The sequence below is a fragment of the Chrysochloris asiatica genome, unplaced genomic scaffold (genome assembly GCF_000296735.1).
Source record: "Chrysochloris asiatica unplaced genomic scaffold, ChrAsi1.0 scaffold00084, whole genome shotgun sequence".
Lineage (NCBI taxonomy): Eukaryota > Metazoa > Chordata > Mammalia > Afrosoricida > Chrysochloridae > Chrysochloris > Chrysochloris asiatica.
The window spans coordinates 11,267,899-11,281,734 of record NW_006408602.1 but is presented as its reverse complement, the minus strand read 5'-3'; positions in this window follow the sequence as shown (position 1 = coordinate 11,281,734).

Here is a 13,836-nt window from a genome sequence, read left to right as displayed (position 1 = left end):
AATCATTAGTGAAAACTCTGATACATTTCATAAATATATTGTTGTTGTTCTTAAGTGCTGTTGAGTTTGTTCTGACTCATAGTGACCCTGAATAGGGTTTCCAAGGAGCAGCTGATGAATTTGAACCACTGAAGATGCAGTTCAAATCGATATGTGGCACAGTGCTTATCCTACAGCACCACCCCAGGACTCCTTCGAAAATATACTATCAAGCATAACTAAGAACACATAATCAATAGAAGGCAAAATAAATGACTGGGACTTTCTAAAAATTATACACATTCTAGAGAAGGGTCCCTCCTGACAACATGACCAAAGTACAAGAGACAAAGTCTCACCATCTTTACTTCTAAAACCACTCTGAGTGTATGTTTTACAAGGTAGATTTGTTTGTTCTTTTTGGCAAACTATGATACTTTTGATATTTTTCACTGAAATCATCATGCAAATACACTGAATCTTCTAAGGTCTTCCTTATTCATTGTCCACATACATCTGAGGCAATTGAAAATATCATGGCTTGGGTCAGATACACCTTAGTCTTCAAATTTACATCATTGCTCCTTAAACACTTGAAGGAGGACTTTTGCAGATCTAATGCACTATATCTTCTGATTTTTTGACTGCTGCTTCTGTGAGCATTGCTTGTGGATCCAAACAAAGTGAAACTTTAGCAGCTTCAATCTTTTATATGTTTTGTTGTTGTTAAGTGCTACCTAGTCAGTTCTGACTCACAGTGACCTTGTATAGCAATTTTGAGGAGTAGCTGGTAGGCTTGAACTGCTGTCTTTGTGGTTATTCTGCAGCACCACATCATGACTCTTTTCTTTATCATTATGTTATTTCTTGGTCCAGTTGTGGGGATTTTTGCTGCAACTGCTCCTTGGAAACCCTATGCAGGGTAGCTCTGTGTTGGAACCAACTTGACTACACTTAACAATAGCAATACATATATGTGGAGATAAAGAGAGAGATCACCGAGTCATGAAAAAATAAAACAAGCTTCATGGAAGCTCTTCCTACCTTATGCATCTGTTACATAGGATTAAGATATCATCTCCAGTGCACTCTGGAGTAAAATAATTCATGTAGATTATTTTATCCTTTCATTGTTAACCTACAGAGGAAAGAGTTAGGAGATGGTATACAATATGTATGTTTTGATGCATCTAAGCATGAATGGGCGGTGGAAACAGGATGAATTCATGTAGATTGAATATTGGAATAGCATAATTGTGTGATGAGACCCAAAAGCAACCTTCTCATCAACTTTTCTTCTAGGAGCTATAATGACATGAATGTTCTTATTAGTACTTTATTTCTGTGAGCTTAGCATTTCTTATTTTCCATGACTTTTCTATTGCATTGAAAATATCTCAAACAACCCAATGTAAATGAACTGAACAGATACTATTATTTCTCAGGGGCCCTGGTAGCAGCATTGTGTGTTAGTTGCTGGACTGCTAATGGCAGGTTGGCAGTTTAAACACTGCAGTTGCTCCACAGCAGAAAGATGAAGGTGTCTACTTCTGTAAAGATTTACAGTCTTAGAATCACTGAAAACCATCGTAGTGAGTCGGAATGGGGTGAAAGATGTGGCTGTCTGCTTCTGTAAAGATTAATCCAAAACCAAATCCACTACCACCAGCTGATTTGACTCACAGTGACCCAGTATAGGGTTTCCAAATCTTTACTGGAGCAGTCTTATCTTTCTCCCATCAACCTTTTGGTTAGCAGCCCAATATCTCGTGCACAGTGCCAGAGTATGGCGCAGTTCTACTCTATCTTGTGGGATCAACATGAGATACATTGGCTTAAAGATACCTGGTACAGTTTAGTTGCTTTTATTGTTTTTGTTTTTTTCTTTCTAGAAGGCAACTGAAATGGGAAGACAAATACTTGACCTGAGCAGTGGTTTTCAAATTTGTCTATGCATCAGAATCGTCTCCCAGAAGTCCCGGTTTAATCAGTCTGAGGTTGTTGTTTTTAAGTGCTGTGCAGGATTTCAAGAAAGAGCTGGAAGCTTTTGGGTAGCAGAAAGACTGTCATTTTACTGTGCCTACATACAGGAAGAGGGTATACCACTTAGTGTTGTATAAGAAGGCTTCAAAAAGTCTGTGGGGAAAATGGAATTAAAAGGTGATAAGATTTTTACATGAAACTTCTGAAACCTTGATATATGTCTAATTTTGGAGGGTTAGAAGTTTATAAGATAATTTCTATTAATCTTATAACAACATTACCTTATTTGCTAAATTAGACTCTTGTATATTTTTCCTTCTTTAACCCATGCCCTTTTCCCCTGCTATCCCACTCCCTAGTTCAGTGGTTCTCAAATGTTGGTCCCAGGGCCAGCCACAACAGCATCTCCTGGGAACATATTAGAAATGACAATAGAGCCTTTCAAGCTTGAGGCTTAGAAGAGCCTCAAGTTATCTGGGGAACTTGTTTAAAATCACTGGTTCCCAGACCCTACTCTGAACTCAAGGTATAACACATCTGCAGTGTGACTCTTCTGGTGCTTCAGATACCTGGAGTGTAAGCATAGTATTCTGCACATCGGGGCATATAACATGTAGTGTCAGAGAAGTTCTGCATGGAAGGAGCAAGCATATATATGAACACAAGGACAAACTGTGATGTCTGCAGAGGGCTGAGGTAGAGTGTGAAATTAAGACACATATTATCTCTTCAGTAAATTGACTCAAAATAGATACTTGCATCTGTTGCCATTGATTCTAAGTCATAATGATTCTACAGAACAAAGAAGAACTGCCTTATTGGATTTCCAAGGCTATAATATTTTATGGAAGTAGACTCTTACATCTTTCTCCTGAGGACTAGCTGGTTCATTAGGTTAGCAGACCAACACTTAGAAATTGTGCTGAAAGGACTCCTCTCAAGGCAGATACTAATGATAAAAGCTAAAAACCATTGTAGTGCACTTGTCAAAACATCAGTACCCCTTAGAAAAGAGGGTTCTAGATTTATGGAGTATGTGAACACAGAAGAACCTCATCTGATCCTAACAGGACAGCAGTCACTCTGCTATGATATAGGCCCCTGTGGTGTTGTAGGTTAATGCAAGGTCTGTTTGAACCACAAAGTCGGAGTTTCAAGCTCACCAGTTGCTCCTTGGAAACCCTATACCAATTCGCTATGAGTTGGAATAGTCACAAAAGACATTTAACAGCAACAACAAGAAGAGGTCTTATGGAGTCCTGGTGTGGATATGCGGGTTAATGTGCTAGACTGCAAGGTCAGTTTGAACAGAAAGGTAGGCAATTCAAGTTCACCAGTCACTCCTCAGAAACCCTATACAGGATCGCTATGAGTCAGAACCAACTCAACAGCACATAACCACAACAACTTAACAAGGGGTCATATGCAAGAATGATTTTCAAGCACCATAAGTATTTTGAATGCCAATTCATAAGGGATTATAATTTTTGTCCTTTAAGGATAATAGGGGAAATCCAATAAGAGAGCAGACCTTTCAGCAGCACAATTACTAGATCTTGTTGAAATTTAACTATAAATTTTTTATTTTCCCAAATAATACTGTCCAGCTAGGATCACATGAGCATCTTCTGTGCTCACATACTCCATAAATCCAGAATGCCTTTTTCTAAGGGGTACTGGTGTTTTGACAAGTGCATTACAATCATTTCTTGCTTTTACAATCAGTATCTGTTTAGAAAGGAGTCCTTTCAATACATTTAATACAGCTTGTTTAAATTTAACTGTAATTTTTTATTTTCCTAAATATGCTATTTTGCTCTTATTCTTAATTAAGAAAGCATTCCTAAATATCATTTGTCTAATGTTATCACTTTATTCTTATGAATGGGAATGTAGTAATGAAGACAATTGTCTCTATCAAAGTAGCATATCATGAAATTCCCTGACTTTTTCCATTATTGTCCCAAATATGTATGTCATTAATGAAAATTACTTTTAAGGAAATAATAAAAAATCCCATCAATTATTTATTCACTTTTTTTTTTGCTGAGTACCTTTAGATTTTTGAGGGCATGAAAATCAGAAATACATTTTTATGAGTGTTGAAGGTTGATTTTTCAGCCCTATCATAAGTCTTCTCACTATAAATAGCACACATTAGATTGGAATGGAGGTCAAATCAATTCTTACATGCATGCATATTCTACTTTATCTACAGGAAAAAGTTATATATCTTTGCAAGTCAGTTTCTGTGTGCTTTCTATTGTAAGAAAATAAATCCTAAAGTTCAAAAATGATTTCTCCAAATTCCTTATAGATTCTTCGATGAATAAAACCAAAAGAACTTGATAGCTTTTAAGATATAGCCTATGATAGACCACATTTTTGCCCATTTCAATTTTCCCTTATGTTGTCACACTTTTACCTTACTTTGTTGCTTCTGTCTTCCCTGTTACTCCACACAGAAAACCTTGCTAGTCCTAATTACAGTCAGAGTTATAGTGAGCCGTAATGCGGTGGGTTAATGTGCTGAACTGAAAAGTCACTTTGAACCACAAGTCAGTTGTTCAAGCTCACCAGATGCTCCTCAGAAACCCTATATAGGGTCACTGTGGGTCAGAATTGACTCGACGACACTTAACAACAACAACATACTTAATGTGGCCCTCACTTACACAGACCTTCCTGAATCTTAGAAGTTGCTGAAAGTTTTACAGAGTTCTGGTGAGGATGCAGTCTCAAAGAATTTCTGTGCAAGCATTTGTGATAAATTTCTTAAAGAGATCTCAGAAAAGAGATTCATGAATTTCCAAACTTCCAATAACTTAGTGAAATTTTTTTCTCTGACTGTAAATATTCATTGTTGTATCTGTCTTTTTCCTTAAGTTTGTATTCTTCTTTTAAAATATGGTTATAAATAATATATTTAGGCCACTTTTTCATATTTAATTTTAACCTGTTTTGTCTTTTAATAAAACTATTTCTAGAATGCCCTTCCATCCTCCCATATGTAACCATTTCCATACCTTTATATGTAAGAGTACTATCTTTCTTTAAATTATAAGCTTAAGTGCTATAGTCTGCCAAAGTTTCAACTCTTCAATCAGTCAAAATCAAATTGAATTATTTCATCTCTCTTGTGTCATAAATCTCAGAATTCCTTAAATGGTACTTGTATAATCAAAAACATAACTGGTATATTTTATATTTCATCCTAAGATTCAGCTTAGTTCACCTGTCATCTACGCCATAAAGCCTTTTCTCTTCCTTCAATTTGATTAAGTGATTATCTTCTATAGTTTCCTCTATAATATCCTAAATATGCCTCTTTCATTGTGCTAGTATTTCTGAGAACGAATAAAGAAATGATGAATATCTGGAATCCATGGTTCAAAAGAGTAAAATAGGTTATGCTATGGAGGGTCTTGAAAGTAAGACTGAAGAAAGTGGACATACAAAAGTCTAATACTTTTTAAGAAATTTCATGTGAACAGTTTCACCTCAAGAAAAAACAAGTGAGCTAAACATAATAATAGCCTAATTACACTTTTAGAAATTATAGTAACAATTTGATTATATTGATGACTATCAGATGTTGAGTACTTTTCACAATAATCTACAATATGAAGGTAAGTCAAAAGTTACTGCTAGATCACTGAACTCATTATTTTAAAAATAATACATGAAGGATATACTGATTGACATATATTTTATCACACAAGTAGGACCAACCTCACAACCATAGCATTAATTCCTAATGAAAATTTTTTTGTTAGTGTGGCACCTACTTTTGTTTCATTGCTACAATTGTTCTTTTGATACTTTTGCTTCTTTGATATGCAACAGCCAATTACAGGTGGAGACTGAGAGATTCAGATGGTAAATTTGTAAGCTATCATATTATATATGTAAACTAAACACATATAATTTATGAAGTGTCGACATTATGTTAGAAATTTGGTAAAAAACACCTCATTTAATCTACCACTTGTCAGTCAGTCAGCCTGTCCTACAGTGGTGATCAGCATGTTGCTGTGCTTCTGGAAGCTATGCACTATCACCTGCGGTGGTCAGGTTTCAGCAGAGCTTCCAGACTAAGACAGACTAGGAAGAAGAAAAAAAATAAAAACATTTTAAAATGGTTGGTGAAATCCTTATCAATAGCAGCAAAACATTATATTGATGTACTGCCAGACTTGAGCCCCTCAGGTTGAAAGATACTCAAAATGCAAAGATACTCAAAATGGGGCAAAACTGCTTCCTCAAAGTAGGCTTGACCTTAAATATACTGATGTGGTCAAGTTTCTGTCTTAGCATGGTGGCTTGTGTGTTGCTGTGCTTCTGGAAGCTATGCCACTGGTATTTTAATTACTAGTAAGGAACACCCAGGGTGGAAAAGTTTTAGCTCACCTTCCAGACTCTTCCGGAGTAGGAAGAGGAGAGAGACTACTTCTGACTATTTAGTCACTGCAAACATTATGCAAAGCAGTGGAGCACTGTCAGATAGCACCAGAATATTAATATTGAAACATGATGAAGAACACCAGAATATTGTCAGTATAGTGGCAGAAGATGAGCCCACAGGTTGGAAGGCATTCCATATACCAATGGGGAAGAACAGCCTCCTCAAAGTAGTGTTGAATGGAGTAAAGCCTTTGGTATTTTCATTTGCTGATGGTGCACAACCCAAAATGAAGAAAAACAGCTATTATTGTTGTTGTTAAGTGCCGTTGAGGCAGTTCCGACCCATACCAACCCTGTATAGGGTTTCCAAGGAGCAACTGGTGACCTTAAACCACCGACCTTGCAGTTCAAACGGCTTTGCAGTCTGACACATTAACCTACAGCACCACAGTAGGACTCCAGAAGCAGCTATAAACATTCATTAATATTTGAAATATGGAATGTATTGAGTATGAACCTAGGAAAATTGGAAGCTGTCAAAAATGAAATGTAATGCATAAACATCAATATCCTAGGCATTAGTGAGTTGAAATGGATTGGAATTGGTCATTTTGAATCTGACAATCACATTATTTACTATGTCAGGAATGAAAAATTTCAAAGGAATGCTGTCACATTCATCATCAAAAAGAACATTTCAAGTTCTGTCTTGAAATACAGCACTGCCTATGATAGGATGATATCAAAACGCCAACATGGAAAACCAGTCAATACCACTATATTCACATTTACTTACCAATCACTAAAGCAAGTGAAGGGGAAATTGAAAAATGCAACCAAATTCTTCAGTCTGAAATTTATCAAACATGCAATCAAGATGTATTGATAACTACTGCCTGGAAACAAAGAGGAAGTATCAGTAGTTGGAAATACAGTCTTGGTGATAGAAATGATGCTGGAGATAGCATGATAGAATTTTAGAAGGTCAATGACTTGTTGGTTGCAAATACCTTTTTTAAACAACATAAAAAATCATGTGCTACCTCTTGAATGTTTATTATTCAACCATTTGAATTTGATTAAACATACAATCAAAATGCATTATAATTACTGATGATCAGAATATGAAAGTTAGAAACAAAGACAAAGGATCAGGAGCTGATCAGGGAGATATGACCTTGGTGATTAAAATGACTCCACAGATAGCATGATAGAATTTTGTAAGACCAACAACTCATTCATTGGAAATACTTTTTTTCAAAACACAAATGGTGACTGTTCATGAGAACCTGATGAATTCACCAGATGAATACACAGGAATGAAATTGACTACAACAATGGAAACAGACACTGGAGAAATTCAATATTATGAATCAGAACAAGCCCAGGAGTTGACTACACTACAGACTATTAACTTTCATGCAAGTTCTAGTTGAAACAGGAAAAAAATATTTAAAGTACAGAAAAGCCCAGTACAACTCTGAATATATCCCACCTAAATTTTGGAACTGTTTAAAGAATAAATCTGACTAGTTAGACACTAAATGACTAAATATCAGAAAAAATTGTGGGTTTAGAAATCAACAGGTCATAAAAAAGGTAGAGAGAAGGTAGAGAGCCAAATGGATGTCAGGAAAGTCTTTGAAACTTGTTCTTGAATGTAGGGTACATAAAACAGATGGGAAGAAATGATGAAGTAAAAAGGATAAAGAGATCATTTCAAAGGGAGAAGACAAAGTGAAGAATTATAATGAAATGTGCAGACACCAGGAGTTAGAAATCCAAAAGGGAAGAAAGTGTTTGGCATTTTTCATGCTCAAATAATTGAAATAAAAAGCAAGCCTTAAATTGCAATAATGAAGAATCCAATGGGCAAACTATTGAATGATACAGAAAGCATCTTAAGATGTTGTTTTTGTTAAGTGCCGTCGAGTCGATTCCGACCCATAGTGACCCTATATAGATATAACATATATAGCCACTGTGCCCCTAAAAATTGGTTGACATCCAGCCATTTTAAGGGATAGAATCAATAGTATTGAAGGAATGCTTCCAAGCTGCACTGAAGACACTGGCAAAAACAAGGTACCAGGAATGGACAGAATATCAATTTAGATAGTTCAACAAATGGATGAATTGTTATAAGTGCTTACTCAAGAAATTGGGAAGACAGCTACCTAGGCAACCGAACAATATTAGTGTGCACTCCAAAGCTGATCTTACAGAATGCAGAAATTACCCAAATATTATTAATATCATAGAAAGCAAATTTCAACTGAAGAACATTAAAAAATGGTTGCAGCATACATCAACAGAAATCCAAGCTGGATTTAAAAGGAAACCTGGAATGAGGGATATCATTGCTGATATCAGATGGATTTTGGCTCAAAACAGAGACTGCCTTAAAAAAAAAAAAAATACACCTATATTTTATTCACTATACAAAGCATTATACTGTGTGGTTCATAACAAATTTTGGATAATGATGTGAAGAATAGGAATTCCAGAACAGTTCATTTTTTTCATGTGGACCTGCACACAGATTAAGATGCAGTTGATTGGATAGTACAATAGGACGCTATGTAGTTTAAAATCAGAAAAGACGTGTATTCAGGTTGAATTCTTTCACCATACTTACTCAATCTGTATGCTGAGCAAATATTCTGAGAAGATGGACAATTTGAAGAAGAATGTGGCATCAAGATTGGAGGATGACTCATAACAACTTGCGATATGCATTTGACACAGCCTTGCTTGCTGAAAGTGAAAGGACCTGAAGTGTATACTGATGTGCTCGATTCCTATGAGATATCATAGGAATGATATCTCAATATAAAGAAAACACAAATTCTCACAACTGGACCAATACACAATAGCATAATAAGCAGAGCAAATATTGAAGTTGTAAAGAATTTTATTTTAGTTGGATCCACAATCAATGCCAATATAAATAGCACTCAAGAAATCAAATAAGATATTGTATTGGGCAACTTTGTTACAAAAAAACCTCTTTAAAGTGTCAGAAAGCAAATGTCACCTTGTAGACTCAGCTGTGCCTGACTAAAGCAACCTTATTTCCAATAGCTTCGTAAATATGTGAAAGGTGGATAATGAATACGGAAGACTGGAGAGGAATCAATACATTTGAATTATGGTGTTGGCAAAGAATATTGACTATACTATGGACTGCCAGAAGAACAAACAAATCTGTCTTGAAAGAAGTACAGCCAATATTTTCCTTGTAAGTGATGATGTCAAGCTTTGACTCACACATTTTAGAAACGTTATCAGGAGGGACCAGTCTCTGGAAAAGGACATCATGCTTGGTAAATCAGTATGTCAGCAAAAAAGAGAAAGACCATCAATGAGATCAATTGACCCAGTGGTTGTAACAATGGGCTCTAACCTAGAGATGGCGCAGGACCAGGCTGTGTTTGTTCTGTTGTACATAGAGTCAATATGAGCTGGAACCAGATCGATAGGACCTAACAACAATACTAGCAATCTCATTTAATTATCAGTATAACTTTTCTAGCTTATTAACAGCATCTTTCTTTTACACATGAGGAAACAAACTCACAGATGAAATAATTTGTCTACATCCACACAGCTAGTTAACATGGGAGCTTGATTGAATTGAGGCTCATCTGACCTTCAGTCCCTATTTCTGTTCCTAGATTGAGCTGAAACAATGGTTTAGCATTGCGTAGTGATAACCCATGCTCTGTTTATGAACTATTCAAAATGTCTATAATTCAAAAAGGTAGAGATTTCCTTTTATGCTGCCCTGAAGATAGCAATAACATAATATAAATAAACTAAATAACTTCAAATGAGATTAACATAAAAAAGTATTACAGAAATATTTATAAATCTCATACCTGTCTTGTAATTACAAATTTTATTATTAAAGACCAATACAGAGAAATGCACGAAAATTAAGAATGGTTGAATAGAGAATGGAGAGGAGACTATAAAATGACTTTGATTTATATTTCCTTTATGTTCTTTTAATTTAAATTCTATTGGAAAGTGATGTGTATATTTTAAATAAACTATGTTGTTAAGTGCAGTAGAGTCTGTTTGCATTCACAGTGATCCTATATAGGACTTCCAAGGCTGTAAATCATTTTGACAGCAGAAAGTCTCAACTTTCTCCCAAGGAGCAGTTGGTGGGTTCTAACTGCTAATGTTGTTGTTAGCAGTCAAGATGTGTAGTCCAGTGCTTGTCTTAGAGAGCCACCTCACTCCCTAAATATAGTGCTGAAAATTTAAAAATCAAATTAACCAACATCAACAAATTTCAAATAGCCATAATTGGCATAGCTATTATAAAGTTCTGTATAGAAAAATGAATATGAGCAGAAATGGGAATGGCAATTTGTGTCAGTTAGTGCATCAAAAAGGAAGTCAATGGCACAATAGAAATAGGATTAAAATTTAAAGACAGTTTATTTATAAAGGCATAGAGGAATGGAAAAGAATAAAACTGATTGTGCAGGATCCTGAAGCCTAGGAGCAGCAGAGACACCAACATAGCTCGGCTCAAATGGATGTGAAGATGGAGCAGTGTCCAGAACCCTGAAACAGAGAGTACAATGAGCACCGTGAGAGGAGCAGTGAACCCTTGTTGAACGAAATAGTCATCCCCAGGTGACTCCACAAGAAGGGATCAAGAGGAATTAATCATTTGATCATATTCTCTTCCCTCTCTTTCATCTCTTGATGTGATTCCCATTGGCCTAAGAGCTATAAGAATTCAGAGGGTCACATATACCTCGATATGATTTTTTACTAGCAGAGCATCCTGGGTGGAGATGTGTAGAGAATAGATGTAGGGAAGCAAACATAAAATACATGGTATCAAAATTATCTTAGAAATTATGTTATGCTATGACTATTAAAAGGATTTCTGGTGGTGCTATAGGATAAGCACTGAAGTATTAACCACTAGGTTGATGGTTCAAACCCACCAGTGACTCCACAGAAGAAAGATGAGGCTGTTTGCTCTCATAAAGATTTACAGTCTGAGAAACACTATGTATGGTTACTGTAAGTTGGAATCAACTACTTGGAAGTGAATTTTTGATGAAGATAAAAATCTATAGACTCAGTATGGATTGCACCTCAATGTAAAGAAATCAAAAACCCTTGTACTGGACCAATAAAAATGATGATAAAAGGAGAAAAAAATTAAAGTTTAAGTTGTCAAAGACTTCATTTTTCTTGAACCCGCAATGGAAGCAGCAGCCAACAATCAAACTCCACTAATGGAAGCAGAAGTCAAGAAATCAAATGATGGATTGATTGCATTAGGCAAATCTACTACAAAAGAACTTTTCAAAATGTTAAAGAGCAAAAGGTTCATTTTGAGGACTTTTGTGCTCTTGACACAAGTCATAGTATTTTCAATCTCTTCATAAGCATGTGAAAGTCAATGTATTTGAATTAGGGAGTTGGCAAAGAATATTGAAAATACCATGGACTACCAGAAGAACAAACGAATCTGTTTGGCATAAAGTACAGTCAGAATGTTCCTTAAAAGTGAGGGTGGCTAGAGTTCATCTCTTTCTTTGGGCATGTCAGGAAAGACTAGTTTCTGAAGAAGGACATCATGTTTGGTAAAGTGGAGGGTCAACAAAAAAGAGGAAGACCCTCAATGAGATGGATTGACACCGTGGTTATCACAACGGACTCAAACAGCAAGAATTGTGAGGATGGCACAGGACTAGGCAGTGGTTTTTTTCTGCTGTGCACTTATGATTTGCAACCAACTTGATGGCATCTAACAACAACAATTAAAAGTTTATGTTGTGCAATGAATATTTAGTATGGTCCTTCTTGCTATAGTCTTTGTAAATTCAAAATAATAACTGGGTAGGATTATGCAAATATGAGGTTCTTGTGGCCCACCAAGGTAAATGACACCCTCATGGTGGTGGGACCTTGAAAATAAGGTATACGAAACCCAAATGAAGGGACCGGTTAATTTTTGACATACTGCTAGGTTTAAAATGAGACATCCTAGAGGTAGAAAGGAGGATCTCACTACCATCAAGAAAGAGAATTCAGGATTGGAGTCCATCATTGGACCTGCGATCCTTGACTGAACCTTCTCGATGTAGGAAGCAGACAGCTGCAACACTGAGACAACAAGAGAAGGTAAGAAGTGAACCAAAAGCATGAGACAGAGAGGTAGACTTCCTAGCCCAAACAGCAAGCAAACAGTGCCTTTAAGGAGGAAGTTTAGTGCAGGAATGGGGTACCTCTGAGACTTAGTAGAGCTAGACTTGCTGACCCTAGGATCGAGAAAGCTGAGTACTTTTGGACAAGAAGCTTGCTGGCAGAGTGAAGTACCTCTGAACACTTGGTTCCAGAATTTAAAGAGCTTTGTAGCACTTACTCTAGCAGGATGGAGGCAGACTGAGTAGCCAGGGTCTAGGTCTGGAAAGGAGCATGCTATGTCTATGGGAATGGTTAAGAGGAAGCTGTCCTGAAGAACTACATGCTGAGCATTTCTGGATCTGATTTGTAACCTCTTACTTCCCTCCCTATGACTTTTGTGTAGCCATTGCAATGGATTATCAAACATAGGAGAGAAGTAGAGTGTTGTGGGAGTGATGGCCAGTGTCAGAATTGGTAGAAAGTTTGGAGGTTAGAAGTATGTTTGACCTTCACTTCATAGGACTCAAGCCTTAGGTAGTTAATGCAAATAATGAATCTATATCCTTCCCCTAAATTTATACGAGGTCAGAGACTACCCCCACACCAATTTTTTAATTTATTTAAACTTTTCAAAGGCAAGCAAATGGAAAAACTAAATGCAGATAAGTTAAGTGCCATTGAGTCAATTCCGATTCACAGCAACCCTGTTATAGGGTTTCCAAGGAGCAGTTGGTAAGCTCAGACCGCTGACCCTGAGGTACAAGCCAAACTTGCAGTTCATCATATTATCCCACCATACCACACCATAAAAAGATAAATGATGTTTAATTTCAAGTATTATTTCTTAAAACATACCTCTAATTTAAGAAAGCAGATTATGAAAATATTTTTGTCATTACACACTATCATTAAAATTCGCACAGTATGCATTGTTTCACTTTCTTCAAGGGTAAGATTGGTAGGTTCATCTTACTTTCAAGCCCTCTATCTGACCCCTCAAATTTTATTACTACTAATATTATTTCCAATGATGTCAATTGTTGTTGTTGTTACGTACCATTGAGTCGGTACCGACTCATAGCAACCCTATGCACAGTAGAATGAATTGCTGCCTGATCCTGGGCCAACCTCACTATTGTTGCCACGTTTGAGTCCATTGATGCTGCTACTTGGCCAATCCATCCTGTTGGGGGTCTTCCACTTTTTCTCTGACCTTCCTCCTTACCAAACATGATATCCTTCTCCAGCAACTGGTCCCTCCTGACAATATGTCTGAAGTATGAGAGACGAAGTTTGGCCATCCTG